This window comes from Apteryx rowi, unplaced genomic scaffold, assembly GCF_003343035.1.
Source record: "Apteryx rowi isolate R43461 unplaced genomic scaffold, aptRow1 scaffold_126, whole genome shotgun sequence".
Lineage (NCBI taxonomy): Eukaryota > Metazoa > Chordata > Aves > Apterygiformes > Apterygidae > Apteryx > Apteryx rowi.
The window spans coordinates 998,263-1,016,945 of record NW_020447486.1 but is presented as its reverse complement, the minus strand read 5'-3'; the positions used below and the strand labels follow the sequence as shown (position 1 = coordinate 1,016,945).

General features: G+C 42.2%; 1 protein-coding gene across 1 annotated transcript in view; it reads left to right on the top strand.

The window, feature by feature from the left end:
• Positions 1 to 7,222: 7,222 nt before the first annotated feature.
• NDST2 (N-deacetylase and N-sulfotransferase 2) overlaps positions 7,223 to 18,683 on the top strand; it is a 138,276-nt gene continuing 126,815 nt past the window's right edge. Inside the window, exon 1 of the mRNA XM_026055800.1 lies at positions 7,223 to 7,228. The gene's annotated coding sequence lies outside the window, so the exon portion shown is untranslated. The remainder of the gene's footprint in view (positions 7,229 to 18,683) is intronic.

Genomic DNA, 18,683 nt, shown 5'->3' with positions numbered 1-18,683 from the left:
GGCGGGGGGGGCCCGGGGCAGCCGGTGGAGGTGGGGAGCCGCCCGTCGCCTGCCTCCCTCCCTCCCTCCCTTCCTCCCTCCCTCGGGGCGGCGGCGCCCGCGGCGGTGCGGTGACAAGTAGGGCGCGAGGCTGCCCCGCTTGCTCGGGCCAGAGTCAAGGAAGCCCGTGTTGCAGCGCGAGTCAGAAGCGGGCGAATGGCACACGTCCGAATTCAGCCTCCGGTTACGGTTCTGCACACTGGGATCCCGTGTGGCAAACCTTGCCAAACAAGCGTTCAGGATCGTTGGCTGTGCGCGCGTCCTCGTTAAGAGGCGTAGCTTTGCTTTTTATGGCAAAGAGGTAAACCTGAAACTCCTGCCGAAGTTTTCGGGTTAGATGCAGTCAACTCGATTACCCGGCATACTTGGGCAGGGAAATTTTGGGTGGTGGAAGCGTGCGGGTGGTGTGGGTGCGGTGGGACACGGGTGCTGTGGCTCGAAGACAGCCAGAAGCGATCACAAACTCGGCAGCCACCGTGCGGCTCGGCGCCCTGGGAGCGCGACGGGCTGGGTGCCCCCGTGGCCCGGCTGGCTCGGGGCTGTGCCACGTCCGCCCTCGCAGCGAGCCCGGACCGGGGCCGGGCGCGGAGACACCTGCGGCGCCCTCCCGGCTGCGGCTGCCCCGGCGGCCTCCCTGCACCGGCCTGCTCGGTGCAGCTGGTTGCGTAGCGCGGGGCTCATGGATCCAACCCGCGGGAGAAAATAGGTTGGACCTAGAAAAACATCATAGTTTGTACTTCACGCTGCCCAAAAGCGATTACGCTGTTCTGAGAGCTAGACTGATCCCGAAAGCAGCCTGACTCTGCTAGACCAGATCTGAGCCAGTGGAAAAACTCTGTGCTAGAATTTGGCAAACATAAAATACTCCAAAACTTTTCCACTGTCAGCAGCTGTGAACATGTACGTATCTCTTAGTGTTATTGGTGCATATGTTTGCTACTTTTTTTTAAATTCTCTTCTTCTTCCCAAATTCCTCTTTCTTTTTTTCATTCCTCCCTTTTACTTTTTGCTCCCTTTCTAAGTATTTCATGTTATTCTCCTTGCTGCTTCTTCTCTAACACAGTTTCCTAATGTGTCTTTTCTTTCTCCTTGATATTTTTCAGCCTTTGTAAAACTGTTTGTTTTTTTTTAATGTATATGATTTTGAACAAGGAAATACTGGAAATTTGCAAAGGAGGTGAGAATGAACTTCAGAGCAAGGGCGCGGAGCAGAAGTAGTGGTACATTTGTCCACGTCAGATTTTTCACTTCAGTTGCAGAAGTGAAATTTGCTGCTACGTGTCGGTTCTCAAACCTGGTGTCAGGGCAGATACCGGGGGACCAATATTGTCTTTTGGTATTGCTGACTGCGAGGAAGGAGGAGTCGTGGGGCGTTCTGACAGCAAAATGGGGATTGCGATACAAAGAAAGCTGAGAATCACTGCTGAAGGTGTGGAATAATACCCACGAGTGTTCATCAGTGCAYGAGGTGTGCTGGAAAGCTGTGTGTTTTTTCAGCCTTATCCAGCAGTTGCAGTGATGATGCTCTCTGCTCCATGGCTTTTGTGTGAGGCATGTTTTACTGTTGTGATGCCTAACCTGTGGTCTGATCTCCATCAGCATTTACATAGATGACCTGGTAAAAAAAAGCCTGAGCCTAGTTTTGTGTTAGCTTTTATAATCCTATTATTTCTGAAAAAGAGGCAAAAAAATATCGAAATGCAGATGAGGCCTCTGTCTGTGTCCTGAACCACAGCATATCTCCTCAGCTCTGGGCCTGGTTTGGAAGGTTTAAATGTCGATCTCAGCGTGCTCTGTGGTACATCTGGAAGATGCGGTGGTTCTCTGAGCAGAGCTGCACTGATAAGCTAATCTGTTTCTTTTTAATTGGCAGAGTTGTTTACACATGATCTCTCACTCATTTTCCTGTTTTAAAGGAATGCGTATCCATCCCTGATTACAGCTCAGGTCAAAATCCCTCAGCACTTGTAGCAAATCTCTTTTAATTGGTCTCATTTAGCTCTCATAAGGTTGTGCTTTAATCCTCTCTCTTCTGAATCCTTTTCCCCAGTCTGTAATGTAATTTATTACAGGATATTTTATAGACAAGGGAACAGCCTCTGGCTGTCAGCAACCTTTGCAGTGGATCAGATTTCCAGCTCAACAGGCAGCTGCAGCGGAGCCTGTGGGTGTGAGGCAGCGAGGCCGCGGCAGCGCGCGGGCGGTCGGGTCCGTCTGTGGCGCTGGCATCGGGCACCAGCATCGGTTCTGCCCCCGTTCTGCAAGTGATTAGGGCAGATGCTCCCGCGTCTCTGCTCCTCCGGCTTTTGTGTAGCTGTCGCTAATGCCCAGGGTCGCCGAGTTCAGTTTTTCTCTTTCAAGCTGCCTCTCCAGTCTCCGTGGCTGAGCGTAAATACATCTAAGTTACTGTTGCCTGTGAAGACAGGCTTTGAACAGTGCAGAATTAGTGCAAGCCTAATGTTGGGAGCTTATTTTCTTAAGGCCCAGAGTGGCATCAGCTGTCTTTGTAAAATTTCCGGTGACTTTCCTGAATATAGTTGCTTTGGTTAATTGAACATAACGCAAAAAGGTGAGGCTGTGCGTTTCACTATGCCTGTGCCAACGCGCTTCACCCCTGGCCCGCAACAGCCCGGTCTGTGGGCACGGCGCGCTGGTGCGGCTCGCTGCTGGCCTCGGCGCGCTGGCGCTCCAAGTCTCGCGGGTGCTTTTCCGAGCTGTGCACCCTGCCCTTATGCTGGCGGTTCCCCCGCGGCGGGAACAGCCGAAGGGGACGCGTGCCTCGGCTTCGCCTGTTTCAGTTCGGGTGCCAGACTGCGCGGTGCGGCAGCGAAGGTGGAGACGCGCTCTCTGCTCCGCTCATCCTGCTGCGGAGGCTGGAGTCTCCAGCAGAGCAGCGGGCCGYGGTTATGCTTTAAATCGCCACCAGGAGATTTACCGTAGCGCATATATCAGAGCCCTAACTGTTCTCTCTGCCTAGCAATATTTGAAGGTCTCAGGCCTCTGGCAATTGCTGTTTGGGGACTGTTTTTCAATATAAACCAATATCCAGAAAGGAAATGATATAGATCGCTAGGCTCAATCCATATGTGCCCTAATAAAAATGCTGTAGAAATCTCTAGATGGGAATGATGAATTAATCCTCTACATCAGGAAGATATCTTCCACCATATTCTTCCCTGCTCTAATATTTTTAGTAAGGTAACTGATTTACCAGTGAGTGTGAGGTGGTTGATGTATTTGTAAAATGTAGCCCGGACCTTCTCAAAATATTTGTAGCTTATACTGGGTAATGTTGCAAGATCCGTTTTCACTGACGTGGGAACTGGTGTTTGCTTGTTTTTTAAAGCAGCCTCAAAAGCTCTGCCAACAAGGAGGGAAATGGTCATGGTCTATCTCTATGTATAGACTCAAGTCTGCTTTTGAATTTGTTGAGTAGAATGAATAGTGCAAAATGAATAAGAACAGCTTCACCCAACACCTGCATATGTATTAACCATGCCAATACGATGTTTAGAAATACCTGTCTCTTCAAGTGTGTTGTATCCGTATGAAACCAAAGCTGTTCCTCCTGCTGGGATTGTAGACATTTAATATCAACAGTGTTTGCAGCTGCTCTCGGGCCAAAATGTTAATACCTTAATTTAGCCTAAAATACTGCACACTGTCTTTTCATGAACTGAATATAATTTTCCTCATTAAAAACAAATCATGAAGTTAAACATTAAAACTAACTGTGGTTAGATACCAACCCCCCCCCCAGGATCGAAGAAAGGTGGAATGGAGAGACAAGTTTTGTCCTCTGTTCAGTGCGTGGGGCTGATGCAGGTCTCTGCTGTGTGCTGCTGTCATGCCACAGTTGCGTATTGCCGTCCTTGGTGCTCTGCGGGGTGTTTTGAATGTGGGATGGGAATGAGGGAGTGTGATCTAGGTTTTTGGTGGGGTCAGAGTACAGCCATACTGCACTAGTCTTGTCTTGTCTTTTCTCCCCCAACTCTAGTGCATTATTCTGATTTCTTTTTCCTTTGGAAGCACCCACATTTGAGGAAGAGATTATCCTCGGCATTCCCTGTAAAGCAGGAGACAGCGGAGGGTGTTCCCGTCCCTACCGCTGTCTGTCCCGGGATTCCCGCTGGCGGGAGGAGACAAGGGCTCTCGGAGAGCTCCTCGGAGGCGAAGGCTTTCCACAATGGAGAAGAGGGTAGAACATCAAGCTCTACATGTTAAATGACATATTGACAGGCTGTAGCCCTCACCAGGCTTAGGGGTCAGTGCTGCTTTTATTTATTGGTGTGTAATTTTCCTCCATATTCAGCACTTATTTTGGGAGCTGGGCTGGCAGGAAAGAGGGACAGTGAAATGACAGTGTTTTCCCTCCTTCCTTAATCTCTGCTTTTTGCAGTTCTAGTTTGCCCTCTGCTCTCTTCTAAAACTTACAACCCTAGCTCCTAGCCCTTTCCTCACTATTGCTCCAGTCTCATGCATTCTGCATTTCATTTGCATCAGAAACTTTCTAAGAATATGGCGTTCCTCTGAGCAGTTCATGTTGGGAGGCTTACCTGTCAGGACCGTTAGATTATATGACTGAGCAACTTGCTTTTCTTTGATCGTTTTGGTCTTATGGTTCTGGATGATTCCATTAGCCTAATATTTTGGTGGTCTTTCAGCTTGTCCCTAATTAATGCTAATTTGCTTGGCAGTACTTCTGAAGTGAAATCAGAGTTTGCATGTGGATTTTTAGAGCTCTTCAACAGATCTTAACTCTTAAATTTTCAATCACTTTCATTTAAATTCCTCAAAGGAAACCGTGGGATGACAGGCCCTAGCTGCGATAAACTCTAAGTAATAGAGATCAATTTAGAAAAGAAGAGGAATTTTATATTTGCTTCAAAAGGTTAAAAGAACCCCAGAACATTTTATAAATGTCTGTTTTTGTCTTAAGAGCTTCTTATTCAAATGAGTTTACGTTAGCTATCTGGCCCTATTCAGTGCTTTAGAAGGCATGGGAAAATTCATGTCAGAAAGGGTTTTTAGAATGTTTAAATTAGTCATGTTTGAGAGCTGGACTCATCTGACTGTACGTAAAGATCTACAACTGAAGTGTCCACATCTAATCTAGTCACTGTATGTTCCCTTATATTAAGGGTGTTTGAGGGCACAGTTCATTTTATCCTAAAGCAGATGCCTATATTTGGTGAGGTGAATCATGTTCTTAAAGTAGTTTTTTGTCTTTGCATTGAATGTAAAGGAAACCGACAGTGTTTATTTCAGATGTAGGAAGAGTAGAAAACAGGGCAGACATCTAATGGTAGATAAGTTGAATGCCTCCCGGAGTGACATTTATTTGTATCTAATCCAGGACTTCTTTCAGTGTAGCATTTTTAATAACTTCAGTGATAATTGATTTGCATGAATTTGACTCTTCTGGACTAAGCAGCTGCTCCTAACTACCATTCCCACTTTTAGGACACTTCTTCTCTGAATTGCTTTTTGTTTGTTTGTTTGTTAATGCTGATGTAGTTGTTCTGTGCTACTGTCAGTAATTCTGGAAGTTTTTGCAAATGCTGAATGTTACAGCATGCTCTGCAACCTTCAACAGTCTCTTTGCCCTTACCTGTTTGTTAAATTGTTCCACAGTCAGGGTCCCCCTGTGCCTTTTTGGTAACCAGAACCTTTTTGTGACTCTGACCAGCTATGCTTTTACCAGACAGCTCAGACCAGGTCGTGAACAGATCTTCATTGGATTCAAAGTCTTAAAAGTTGAGGTAGTTGGCTCTGGAAGCAAGCTGAGTATCAAAAGGCCATGTAATGTCCTACATCATTTTTTTTGCCTGTAAAGAGACAGACTTCTGTTCTGCACAAGCTGGAAATTTTAACTTCCAGTGAATTATGAGTTCAGACTTGAAATGGACCAATATAGCGGCACATTATTTCTAGATCATTGCTTGAGAGGAATAATGTAATTTCATAGCAAGTTGAATACCTCTTAATACTTGATGGCCCAAGTTGAACCAGGGGCACTGTAGGACTTGGGACTCTGTGCCATCTAATTAAAGGCAGAATTTTTCCTTGGAGAAAAGATTGATGTCTTGGCCGACTCCTTAAAATGTTGTTTTCTTCCAGCTGTCGTCACCTGTGTCCTGTGTGTGTTTTTCTTCTGAGGAGTCGGTTCCAGGTGTAGGGATGTCTTGGAAGTGGCAACATTTATGTCAGTTGAGGAGATACAGAACTGAATTTCATTGGCATGTTATTAGCAGTGAACCACTTAGCCCTTAAATTAGGGTGTAGGCATACTAGAGAGGACAGGCAGGAATTGGTGAGGAGATTGCATTGATCACTGCAGAGCGCCATGTCTTGAGGATTGCTGGGAGATGAGGAGTTAGCTTTCTTTTTCATCAGCKTTATGTGTCCTCTTTCAGGAGAACAGTATGAGCTATCACAATATCAAATCTGTCTTTCAGTTGGGATAAAGTAGGATCTTGGCTGAGTCCAGAAGCTCCAAAGAGATGGGTTCATTTCAGCGTTGAGGCCTGGCATAAATGGCTGGTCTCCATTTCTAATTTATTGTCCAGACATCTTCCCAGAAATATTAAGCTTTCATTTTTTTCTCTACTTCAGTTACAAATCACGTATTTTAATTTGTTACTTTTAATTTCATTGTTTTTATCCACTTTAATTAAATGTTTTGGATTCAGTCAGCCATACTTTAGCTCACACTGCGAGTGCTTTACCCTAGGATGACTCATATTCATCTTCCTTATAAGCAGAGATCTGTCACTGTCTCCTGACTTAGAGTTTGTCTGCAGGTTTTCATCCATTTTCTTCTTTTCTGTTCCTGTTTCAGATCTGGCCACTTGTATCAAAACATGATATGAGTAAGTTTACTCCCCTGAGTCAAGGCCATCATGAAAACATGCTATCATGTGTTAGCACCTGTAGTTTAGTATCATGTGATGGTGCATAGAATATGGCACATTTCCTTGGCTTGGGTCCATATGGACATATAAACACAGAGCTTTCTGCAGGAAAACTTGTTTTACCTCAGACAAAATACTCGTTTGCTTTTCCCAGCATTACTTTTAAATACAAATTCCTCAGTAACCACACTTAAGGACAGAGTGCCTGTGGTCGCAGACAGAGCTGGAGGTCCCTTTTGGTCTTGCATTGTGTATGTGAGGAGGTTAAGAACAAGGTAATGTTCAGGGGTTGTCCTAATTGCAGTTCATGTTCAGTATAATGTTTCTTTAAGGTTGTTACATTTAATTCTTTGGCACCTTGTACAGCGATTGTATAATTATCCTATTTGTATATCAGTCTTATTTTTTTCCCGTTGCTAAATGCAAACAGGTGAAGATGACTTTCGAACATACTTCTCTTGGTTTGCATTTAAGCTGGTGCTACCACTGAGAAGAGCAGTCCCGTCCCATCCTGACTCTTCTCAGTATTGGCACAGCCACTCAGCAAGCAGGATGAGGAAACTGATGGGAAAATTAAAATAGTGAGAACAGAACAACCCTCTTTTTTTGCTATGTTAATGTTCATTTTTCCAGGGAAAAAGAAGGATTATTTTTCAGTTGATCAGTAGGAACCCCACTCGGGCTCAGATGCGTGTGGTGACACACCGCAGAGTGCCTTGCGGTTACAGTGGGTTGGTGAGGTGCTAGGGCTGCTTCCTTTTGAGAAGAGGAGAGGCATGCTCACGTAAATGCCTGCCAAATGATCACCGTAAAAGTACAGTTTCACTTGGTGTCATCGAAAGAGGTCCTACACTACTTTTCTTTGAATGAGCCCAGCAAAATTTTAGATGTCAAATTTATCTAGGTTAGACTTAAGTAACAGTGGTAATAACAAACTCCAAAAGGATATCTGAAATGGGCAACATGACGACAGACAAGCTGTGTTCCCAGCAACCATGATCTAGCAACTGCATCCCTTCATAGGCTCCTGTTCTTTTCCACTTTTAATTGCACAGTGATAATGCAATTGATATAAAAACTGATTTTTATATCATCTTATATCATTTTTTATGTCATTTCCTATGAAGGGAAGGATTGAAGAAATCGTAGCAATGGTCATTTCTAAAGGAGATGCATCCAGGGGAAGAGGAAAGCTGTCACTTTGATCAAGTTGCAGAGCAGAGCGAAGGTCACAGGTTCTATACTGAATTTTTTGAGCTGTTCTCCAGCACTTTCCAGCTTCTCTGATGAGTAGCACTGCATTATCTTTACATTGCTGTGCAGTTTACCAGAAAGACAGGACATGTTGCAGCAGAAAGCTGTTTATGTTTCTACAGAAAGGTTCTTGGTTTTGTTTTTTCATAACTTCTTTTTAAAAAAAAAAAGCTGGTTCTTTGCTTTCCTCAGCATCTCTTTCCAGCACCCTGCCACTGACGGTCTGACCCATGATACTATTCTGGACAGATCTTTGGGGATTGAAATTACTGCAAGTGCTAAGGCCCCTTCCCCTTCCTGCAATTATATCTTCCTGAAATACATCCTGTGCAGGGGTGAAGATCAGCAAGAGGCAGTGCTGACAGACAAAGTAGTGGAAATTGATACAGTGTCTGCCTTGGAATCAAGGTTGCTCTTGAAGGATGTCTGTAAACCTTTTAGTCTCATACCTGTATTCGATAGTTTAGAAAATACATAAAGTTAAAAAAGTTAAGCACCTCTTCATACAGATGTGAAGTGTAAACAACACAAAGGCAAGATTCTGTTTTTTCCCCATCATCAGGCTTCATCCTGATCTGGAGAAAGCATTGCTTAGAGATGCAGAGCTTGTTTGGTCTTCGTGGCCTAGTGAGTTAGTAACCCTGTCCTTACTCTGCCAGGAGGGGGTTGATGGCACCAACTTTGAAAACAGTCATTGAGACCTCTACTGTTTTTGTACTCCCTTCACAGCCCTTTGGCACTCATGCTATCCAGCCTCTGCTATTGTATCTCTGTTGGGATATCTGAAACCTTCCTGGGACTGTATGAATTTGCTTAAGAAATTGCATCTTCCTTTGTAGTCATGACCTTTTACAACAGCTGTCTTCCAGTTCAGCTATGAAACTGCTGACAAAGTTGGGGAAGTGGCCGAAAAGCTTGTGAGCACAGATGCCAGGACTTTCATAATGAGCAGGATAGGATGAAGGAACTCATGGCCAAATGCAAATAAGGATGACCATATCTGTACTGACATTAGGATCTAATCTAACACTCAGATCTTAAATTTAGATTTCCTACAACAAAATATCCTTGGGTAACATTGGGTTTTTTTAGAAAAACCTTACAGTCTAGCTTTATTCCACTTGTCATGGAGGAAAAGAAAGAGAGAAAATGTTTCTTGTAAAGGTATAGGAAGGGGTTGCATACTGCACTGAAATTCCTTCTGTGAATGTAAGGAGACTTCTCATCCCTTTCTTCTTGCTCTAAGGCCAGGCTTACAGCTGAGAAATAGGAGAATAAAATGAGAAAAAAATGGAAATGACTTTTGGTTAGTACTGATCAGAGTCTGGTTAGGAGTTGGTGGTATTGGTGCAAAAGGCTTTTTTATCCTGTCGTTGTCACCCAAGACCCTCTTAAACAGTGGTGAGGAAATGTCACATGAAAATTCGTAGAAATGTTTGCTAATTTTTGTTATTTTTGGAAATGACAAAGTCTGGGAACCAGTAAATGACAGCAGCAAATGAAGTAGTTCTTCCCTTGTCGCGGTCGCTCGGATATGGTATCTCTCTCCTGGGGAGCGAGTCATACAGTGCATTTTTTTGGTTTGGCAAACTTCCTGCACAAGGTCAGCATTCCCATTACGCTAGTAGCACAGCATCATCATGCTTTAAATGTACTAGCTGCAGAAAGTTATAAGTGATTACTGATTTTTGAATGCTGCAATATTTTGAATATTCAGCTTGAGGCATTTTATTAAAGGGGCCTCATTACCACAGAGCAAGTGCCAAGTGCTTTAAAAATTCTGTGCCTCTTTAATGTAGCTCATACTGGGCATAGATAATCACTACTGAGGCTTAAAACCTTTGGCATTTGGTGCATCTGGGAGCGTGTAGCCATGTGACTGGGCAGGGGAATCCCCTTTTTCTTTCCTCTTCCAAAAAGCTCTTTCCTGACTCACAGGTCCAATTGCTGCTATTTCTTGAATAGTGTGCAGAGCATAGCAATATGTGGGCAGCTAACTAATGCAAAGTACTCTCCTGTCTAGTGTTTCATCGTTCTCTCTGCCTGAGGCTTTGTAGCCTTGGGTTTTTTTTAGTTAAAATCTTTAAACAATGGATTATCTGTTTTCAAGGTTTTAGAGGATTTGAAATAGCAGTTACCCTTAGGCATTTGGCTCAAGATTACAGCAATAAGTACATTCATCAGAGCCCCCAGCCCTTCCAAAAGCCAGGCAGTCATAAGATTACCTTTACCGTATTTTTCTACTTTTAAGTCCAGTGAAGTGTATCAACTTAACAGTTCAAGATAGTTCAAGTTCCTTTTGACCATCCACACTGGTTTGTGAAAAAAGGGGTATGTGTGTGGCGAGATTGAGAGCACCTATGGGGGACCCTCATTCTCCCTTGGACATTGGCTTTTACCACAATACCACATCTGGGTTTTCCAGGAAAAGGCCAACTCTGCTTTTTTTCTAAAGCCCAGTACTTCTGAAAATGTCATATTGCTCTAAAATTTTCAAATTGGAATGTGATTTTAATGAATATTGACATTTCTGATCTTTGTGTGCCAGCTGCTATTTTTCTGAAAGATAGTGCTGGGACTATAAGGCCCCGTTCCAGAGATTACAAACCAGTTGCCACCCAGTTGTGGTATCTGACATGGCAATTTGTGTAAGAGCACTTCTTGGTTGTTTTATTTAAACAGTGAACATAATGTTTTTCTTCTGTTACTATGAGAGCTAAAGTAGTTTACAGATATTAGACATTCTACTACGTTGCTTCAGAGAACGATGTCAGCTGTCAGTAGGAGACCCAAAAGCCAGTTCTAATAAAAAGCTGCATTTTCTAATGCAGTTTATTTCTGTACGGAAGAGCTGTTCATCCTATGACTTTGCATGGGCTGTGGGACTGACTTTTCTCCAAAGAGCAGCTGTATCCCAGGAAAGATCATTGCATAGAGGGAGCTGTGATGTCTGTGGATCTGAGCTCCTGTGAAGATTTCTACCTCTAACAGGTTTAAGTGACTGTCAGCAAGCGCTATTTCCTGGCCCTCTGAGCTCTTGTTCACACCACATCATGCTGCTCACCACAGTTAAATACCATGTGCTGATTTGCCACAGGTTTCATCAAAAGACCCTCCCAACACATGTACACAAATTGGAAAAGGAGGAATTCAATTCTCTTTGAAAGGTTTTTGTACTTTGCTTGCTCTCTCCTTTTCTTTTTCCTTTTCATCCAATGGGCAAGTAAAGATAAGCATTTACTAAACCACTGTATATGCTTTCAAAGCATATGATATACATTACTTTTGCCTGCAAAACTTTGGGCTTACTTTTCAGCAAGAGATGCAAGTATTTGTGGTATTTATAGGTAGAATTGAGTCAGCCTCAGCACTGTGTCACATAAATTTTCATCAGAAGATGGTAGAAGCATTGAGGGTTTTTTGGGCTAGTGCTTACAATGACTGCAGCATTTTCTACTGTAGTCTTACCCTTTACTGTCACACTGCAATTCCCCTTCCTGGAGAAAAGTATTTTCACCATTTGTTTTGGTAGGTGGATAAGTATTAAGAGAATCAGTAACTTAACTAAGCAATATAGCAGGTTTGTGTATGTGCTCTAGAGAATCTTGATATCAAGTCTGGTGCTTTTTTCACTGATGTGGATGGGTGGGATAGGGAAATGAATATGAATTATGATGAAAATGGATATCCATTATTTTGTTTTTTTGTGGCTATCAAGAAGAATGTAAGTGTATATACATAAATAAATAAATATATAAATAAAATAAGTGGCTGTTGATATTGCATTACAGATGGAATACTTTTTTCCCATCCCATGAAAATTCACTCAGAGATATGATGCCAGGGGAAAAAATGTAGCTTATGCATGCTTAAGATTTTGTAGAGCTTAATGCTTAGAAACTCTGAAGATCCCATCCACAATGAGCATACTTGAGCCTGGGGCTGAGCTCGATTTTTCCCATGAATCGCAGGTCTCTGCCCTTTCAGTATAGTCAGCGCTGGAGCTGTCACCAGAGCTGGGGACTGATCCTGTAGTCTGTGCTCTGCAGCTTTCATATGGAGGGGAGAGAAGGAAGCTCCTGGATGGGGGCATCCCAGGGTTATGAGCTAGAGCTGGCCGGTGTATGAACAGACCCATGAGGATCCCTAAAGGAGATGGAAACTGGAACTGGGGTCTGTGGGAGCTAGAGATTATGACTGTTTAAAAAAGAGGGATGATTCTAGTAAATGAATGGGGTTCAAAGAGATGATGGACATGCTGAGGTTGAACTAGAGGACTGGGAATTATAAATGGAAGATATTGCGCTAAGGGGGTACAGCATGGCTCAGCTTATGTTGCCAGAGAGAGAAATGTTAGACAGGGAACTGGTAGGTGAACAGCAAGGATGGGATGAGGAACTTGAGAAGGGTGGATTATAACAGATTAGATGGGAGAGATTGGTTTTGGAGGAGAAAAGAAAGTGAAATAGTTATGGTACAGGTAGGAAGAAGTAGATGGAAGGATGGTGGCACCTTCTTGTGCCTTCAAATGGAAATCAGGTCTCCAAATCTCAAGACGTGGCTGTCAGAAAATACCTAAAAACCTCTGGCAATGCTTGTTCCTTTTTACAGTTCTTCCACACCGAGAAAACAGCCTAAAGTTGCTATAATTTATGGTTAGCTCAAAATGGCTGTGTGGCAGATGAGATGGTGATAGCTCTGCTGATGGCCCATGTGCTATCAGCATGATGCTTATGTGATGAAATTCCTGGTTTAGGTTTTTTGTTTAACATGGAAACTGCAGACAGGAGGAGAGATGCAGGAAGAGGTATATGCATGCACATGCACACCCACATTCAGATATTCTGAAGGTTGTAAAGACAGACATTAATAAGTTGTAATATACCAGAATTAAGATTGTCTATACAGCCATAATGCATTCCCCTTAAATATGACAGTTTATGACTTGCATAGATGAAGAAAGCTTTTCATTTTTCATTTTTTCACACTTGTTCTGTTAATTCTTCCATCTACATTTGTTTTATTGTAAGTACTATAAGGAAGAAAGCATGCTACAGATTTAAGGGGTTTTTTTTTATCTACTGATGTTAGTGTTTTGGAACCCAACAATGTGATTTAAGCAAGGATTTTTTATATGTTCTCCTCAGTGATGTTATAGCATGTTATGTGCAGCTTAACTTCCAGCCTTGAAACATTAAATCTTGGGAGCTCAGCTTGCTGTGTTTGCTAGGATATTTTTTCCCTGTCTTTAGGGAATGAGTTGCAAAAAGTCATACCTTGAATTACTTCCTGTATTTTGTCCTTTGGTCTTCTCTTCTGTGACAATAGCATTAATGTTTTGGCTTAAATGATAGCTAAGTTTTGCTAGAATACGGGGAGAAAAACACATATATGTAAGTGCTTTTAAGAAAGGAGGAAGTGGAGAGGTTGAGGATGGGAGGTCCTGTGACATTAGTGGTGAAACAACTTAATATATAATTCATGAGTCAATAATTTCCTCTTTCCTTTTGCAGTCTTCTCGTCCAGACGAGGTATTTTCTTTTCCCTTCTCAAGCCAGCCTCTTTTCCCTGCCCTGTTGCTTTTAGGGAAAAGCTGCAAGAAAAAGCCCCAGTGGCACAGGTGTTCTTCAGGCCACAAAACTGTTACAGAAAGAGCAAGGAAACAGGCAGGAAACTGCTACAGGAGCAGCAGATCCCGCAGATCATAGGATAAATGATGATCAAACCCCTCTCCTAATCCATCCTCTACTTATCCACACAACCCAGAACTTTGATCACTTCGAGTTTGTCTAGTCTGTGAAGAAGGCTGCATCTCTAGAGTATATTCTAAAATAATAGCTGACACGGTAAGTCTTTGCACAAAACAAGTTACTGTGAGCAATTTTGAAGGAAACATTTTAGATTCAGAACTGAGGCTATAGTTCAGAGAGGTATGACTCTCTTTTTATCTCAGTAGTGGGTTACCGCAGAATCTTTTCAGCAATAATACTTTTTCAGGTTCCTTTTTTATTACAAAGAAAAAGAGTAATTAGTTTCTGTTACTGTTTTCTACATCAAGAACACCATGGGGTTTTTTTTTTGCTGGAGGATGGCTGCTTTTGCAGCTTAGGTTTGTATGGTTTTAAATTTAGGGGCTCTTAGTAGACTTGCTGTGTTTTCCGTAGACTTGAGTATCTTTTGTTACAGTAGTCTATATATGTTAAAACTGCTGATGTAGCTCAGCAGTCATGTGATGTGGTATTTCATTCTTAATCAGTCCTGAACAAAGATCATCTGTGCAAACAGCAGTTCACTAGGGACTATAATTAAAGCAGATTGTTTTTTCCATATTGCCTAGTGTAAATCCATGTCTTCATGTTGAAGAGATCAGTGAGCTTATCCAATCAGTTGACCACTTGTTCTGTGCTAAAAACAAAGAAGCTGTGATTCGCCTCTGTTTTGTTGCAAAGCTGCCTTATTGGAAGACTGCTGTTGGCAACCTGCATGCAAAGTTTGGGATGTCTGCCTTTCTTGTAATGTTGTAGAAATTCACTACGAAGGGGCAAAGGAAGGGCTGGGTGAGCTGTCTGTGGGACATGGCTTCAGATGTGCTGCAGCAGAAAGCTAGGATGGGAGACAAGCACAGATTTTGCTGGTGGATTTAAAAAAAAAACAAAAACAAACAGGATGTGAGTCATGTTCCACTGCCTCCATTAGCAACACTGAAAGGAAAAAACTGGTGGATACATGGTTTTCATATTAAAAAAAGAACACAATAGGCAGGGAAAGGTTCAGGCTTGGAAGACAGAAACCTTTGCAAGAGGGAAAATTGAAGTGAACAAGTGCTCTTTGAATGTCTTTAAATGGAACTTGAGATGTTGATTTCTAATTAAAATTTTCACTTTGTGCCCAGCATTAAATTCAGCTGTTTTAAAGCTCTAGATAGTTCATCTGTGCCAGGAGGGTTTTTTTTTTTTGGATCAAATGGAAGAATGATATTTGCTTGAGGCTCTTTTGTAGAGTGGTCTGCCTTTTATCTCATCTGAATAACATGCACCGGTGGAAGGTGCCTGCTGTGTCTGCTCTTCCCCCCTTTGGATCCCTAATTAGCAAGTAACTTTTCATTTATTTTCCAGTACTATTTCAGAGAAACATTAAAAAAAAAGGTGAGTTGAGTAGAACACAGATTACTCTTTGGTGATAGTTAAATTGAATTCTCCTCAGGAACAGGAGAGGAACAGAAAAACAGTAGCTTACATACAAGGCAGGTCTCTGTCATCTTAATGTTTGTGCATGGGTCATACGCTATTGGTTTTTCATAGGACCTGCCAAAATGATGGTTTTCCAAGTAGACGTCACTTTGGACTGTCTGGTTGATTTACTGAATTTACTGCAGTGTTTACACCTCTGCTACTGAAGAGAGGAAACTAAGGGTCAAGCAAGTGGGACCTTCTTCATTTGCAGCCCATTATGACAAGGAGGAGCTCAACAAATATCCATATTTAATGTCTTAACATTAGACAAGCATGTCAAAACTCATAAAAAATAGTGACTGTTTCACTGATCTTCTGGTGTATGACAAATTTGAATGTCTTTGGCTCATCCAATTTGAGCACACTTGGTCATACCCCCTCTCTGAGGTGCTGAAAGGCCTTTTTCATATCTCCTAAGAAAACATTGTCATTGGTATTTGGTTATTGGTCATTGTCAGCACCAAATGACTTCAAACCATTACATGAGCTTCTGTCATTTCAGAAATAGTGGTGATCTCATCATCAGGCATATCGGAGACATCCTTTAGTTTAATATTTTAACAACTGTTGATCCATCCGGAATCATTCTTCTCATAAATCAAGGAATTGCTCAACCCCTAGTAAAGCCCTTGTGGCTAACATCAGGGAAGTAATACCAGATCTCTAACAGGATTTATATGCTGGTTCGTGTTTTCTAGTTGTCAATACAAGAAAAACTGAAATCAGGTAACAGTACCTCTGAAGAAGGACAGCAAGTTATTTAATCTATTTCAAGAGTGAGCTTAGTTTTTGTGCCACCTGTAATTGCAAGAGGTAAATTACTGTCTATGCAAGGCTTCTCAACTGGGCAGAGGGTCGTACATGTTCTATCAAAGCTTTCAGATCCTAGAGGGGAAGCCATCGAGTACACTGATTTAAGGTTTGGTTGTAGCTTCTGTCAGTAGTTCTGGCCAGATTAGGATAGAAGATGCACTTCATGACAGGCAAAAGGATACAGAAATGCCTTACTCATCCCTCCCTAACAGTTTGTGGTGGATGAAGAGGACAAATTGCCATATCAGAATTTAAAAGTGGATTGTTTAGTATAATTCTTCCTTTTTGTCAGTTAGCTGATTATCTTGTTTAATTAACTTTTAGGTATTGTTTGACCTGTTTTTATACATGCCAGTTTCTTAATTCTGTAAATCAGCAGCAGGAAGCAAGGCAATCTTCACATCCCGCAGTTAGGAGTGAGGTCTGACGGCAAGTTCGGAAGAACAGTACTCCAGCGAGCAGCTGATTCATACAGCTGTTACGCTTGTTCCCACCATCAAGGGAAGAATGCCTCTCTAGTAACCGGCAGTGATAATTATGCTGACACATACTCAAGAAAGCCAGCAGCCCTTTAAAAACTCTGTATTTACTATGGTTCTTGGTGATGATGTTACTTTCACAGTGGGCCTGTGGTCCTGCTGTTTCTAGGCCGTGCTTTTCGAGCTGTGAGAGGTGCCCAGCGTTCTGCTCTGTAGCCCCGGTATGGGGATATGGAAGGTTTAGTACTGCGGGCTGCGCAGAGTGCTGCGGTGAAGAAACATGACCTCAGCTGCAGATGTCTATGCATCGCCAGTAACATTCATACAGATTACAGCATGTCTAAGAATTACAGTCATTGCAGAGTTCTTTTTATTTATGAAATAGTTTCTCTGTAAAGGAGATATTGACAATTTCTCATTTTGAGTAGTGATTCAGGACTAGGTAGCTTGCCATTGGCAGAAGGGGAGACTGTCAATGATATTGGAAAGTAACAAATTCAGTTCTGAAGAAAGGAAATATATTTCATTCAGTGCACAATTAGTTTGTGGAATTCACTGCTGCAGTACATCACTGGTGCTAAAATTTATTGGAGTTCAGAGGTAATCTTTCTGTGTTATGGGAGTAGTAATTGTTATATAGACAAATCCTGCAAATGAAAACAAACTTCTAAAGCCTTTTGGAAAGGACAGACACCTGCCTTTATCTTAAGGTAATCTCTAAGTGTAGGGGCTAAGAAGGACTATTTTTCCTGAGGATTATTCTACAAATTTGTCTTCAAGGCAGTCTTCTGCTATTCTTGGAAATATTGGGGACTAGACAGTGTAGATGTTAGGATACTGATGTGAGTGAGTTTCAGGCCAAATTCAGAATGACATTTTTGTACTTTAAATAATTATAATTCTTGCCAGACCATAAAACAACTATGAAGATCCCACTCAAAACAAGGTGTTATGTTCAGATGATCACACTGGTGATAAAACGTTAGGTAGAAACATATTTTGTAATCTAGGCAGGATATTTAAGATAAATACAAGCTTTTGATGAGGTTGAGGAACAATGGCGAATTTTTTTGGAGATTATCTTCAAGTGCTGTAACAAATACATCTAGCTGTTATTTGTACATGGTTCTGGCATACAGCAGTACATCTTCAACCTTCAGATCATGTTCCATTTAAACAAAATCCAGTGTTATCTCATTTTGGACTGAAGTCTGTCTGCTGTTGTATTTGTCTAAACCTTTGTCCTTGTTCAAAAACTGAAGAGAGGTTGGAAGCCTCTGCAGTTGTCTGTGCTCAACCCTTGCTCCATGAGAGTGTGAGTCGGAAGTGGGCAGCTGTGTTTTGGTCCTGCTGGCCAGGTATTGTAAAGGGCAAGTTGAATAAGGCTGATTGAGAGCTTTTCAGGGAGCCCGTTGGCGTTACTTTGTCATTTGCACGTATAAAAAGGCCTTGTATTGCCCAGTCCTACCCTGTCACACCTGAAGTTTTGGGCTAGCCTAGTACGAAGCAACCCTGACTCAGAGTTTCTGGGTTTGTGGCACTGATGCTCTGTTGTGATATCAGGTCTTGGCAGAGCTAACCGTATCTTTTCTGTTCAAATTGCTTCTGAATAAACATGTAATACCACAAGCTAGAATGAGAGAAACTGAACTGGTGGGTTATGACCACAAACACAAAAGTAATTTTAAAACAGTCATTATGTCTGTCCTCCCAAATGATTAGGTTTCTTTTTGTTTTGTGTGCAAAAAGATAATCTTTAGATCCTTACTGTTGTTTTTCTTTGTAAGTCCCAGTTTAAAAAAAAAAATCATTTGCTTCATGCATTTGGAATTTACATTTCATGAGCAAAAAGACAAGTCAACAAACATGCTTGCTTGCTGGATAAAATACTGTCTCTCTATTAAGGAATTATTATTGGCTATCCATCCAAACATAAAATACCAATAAATTAA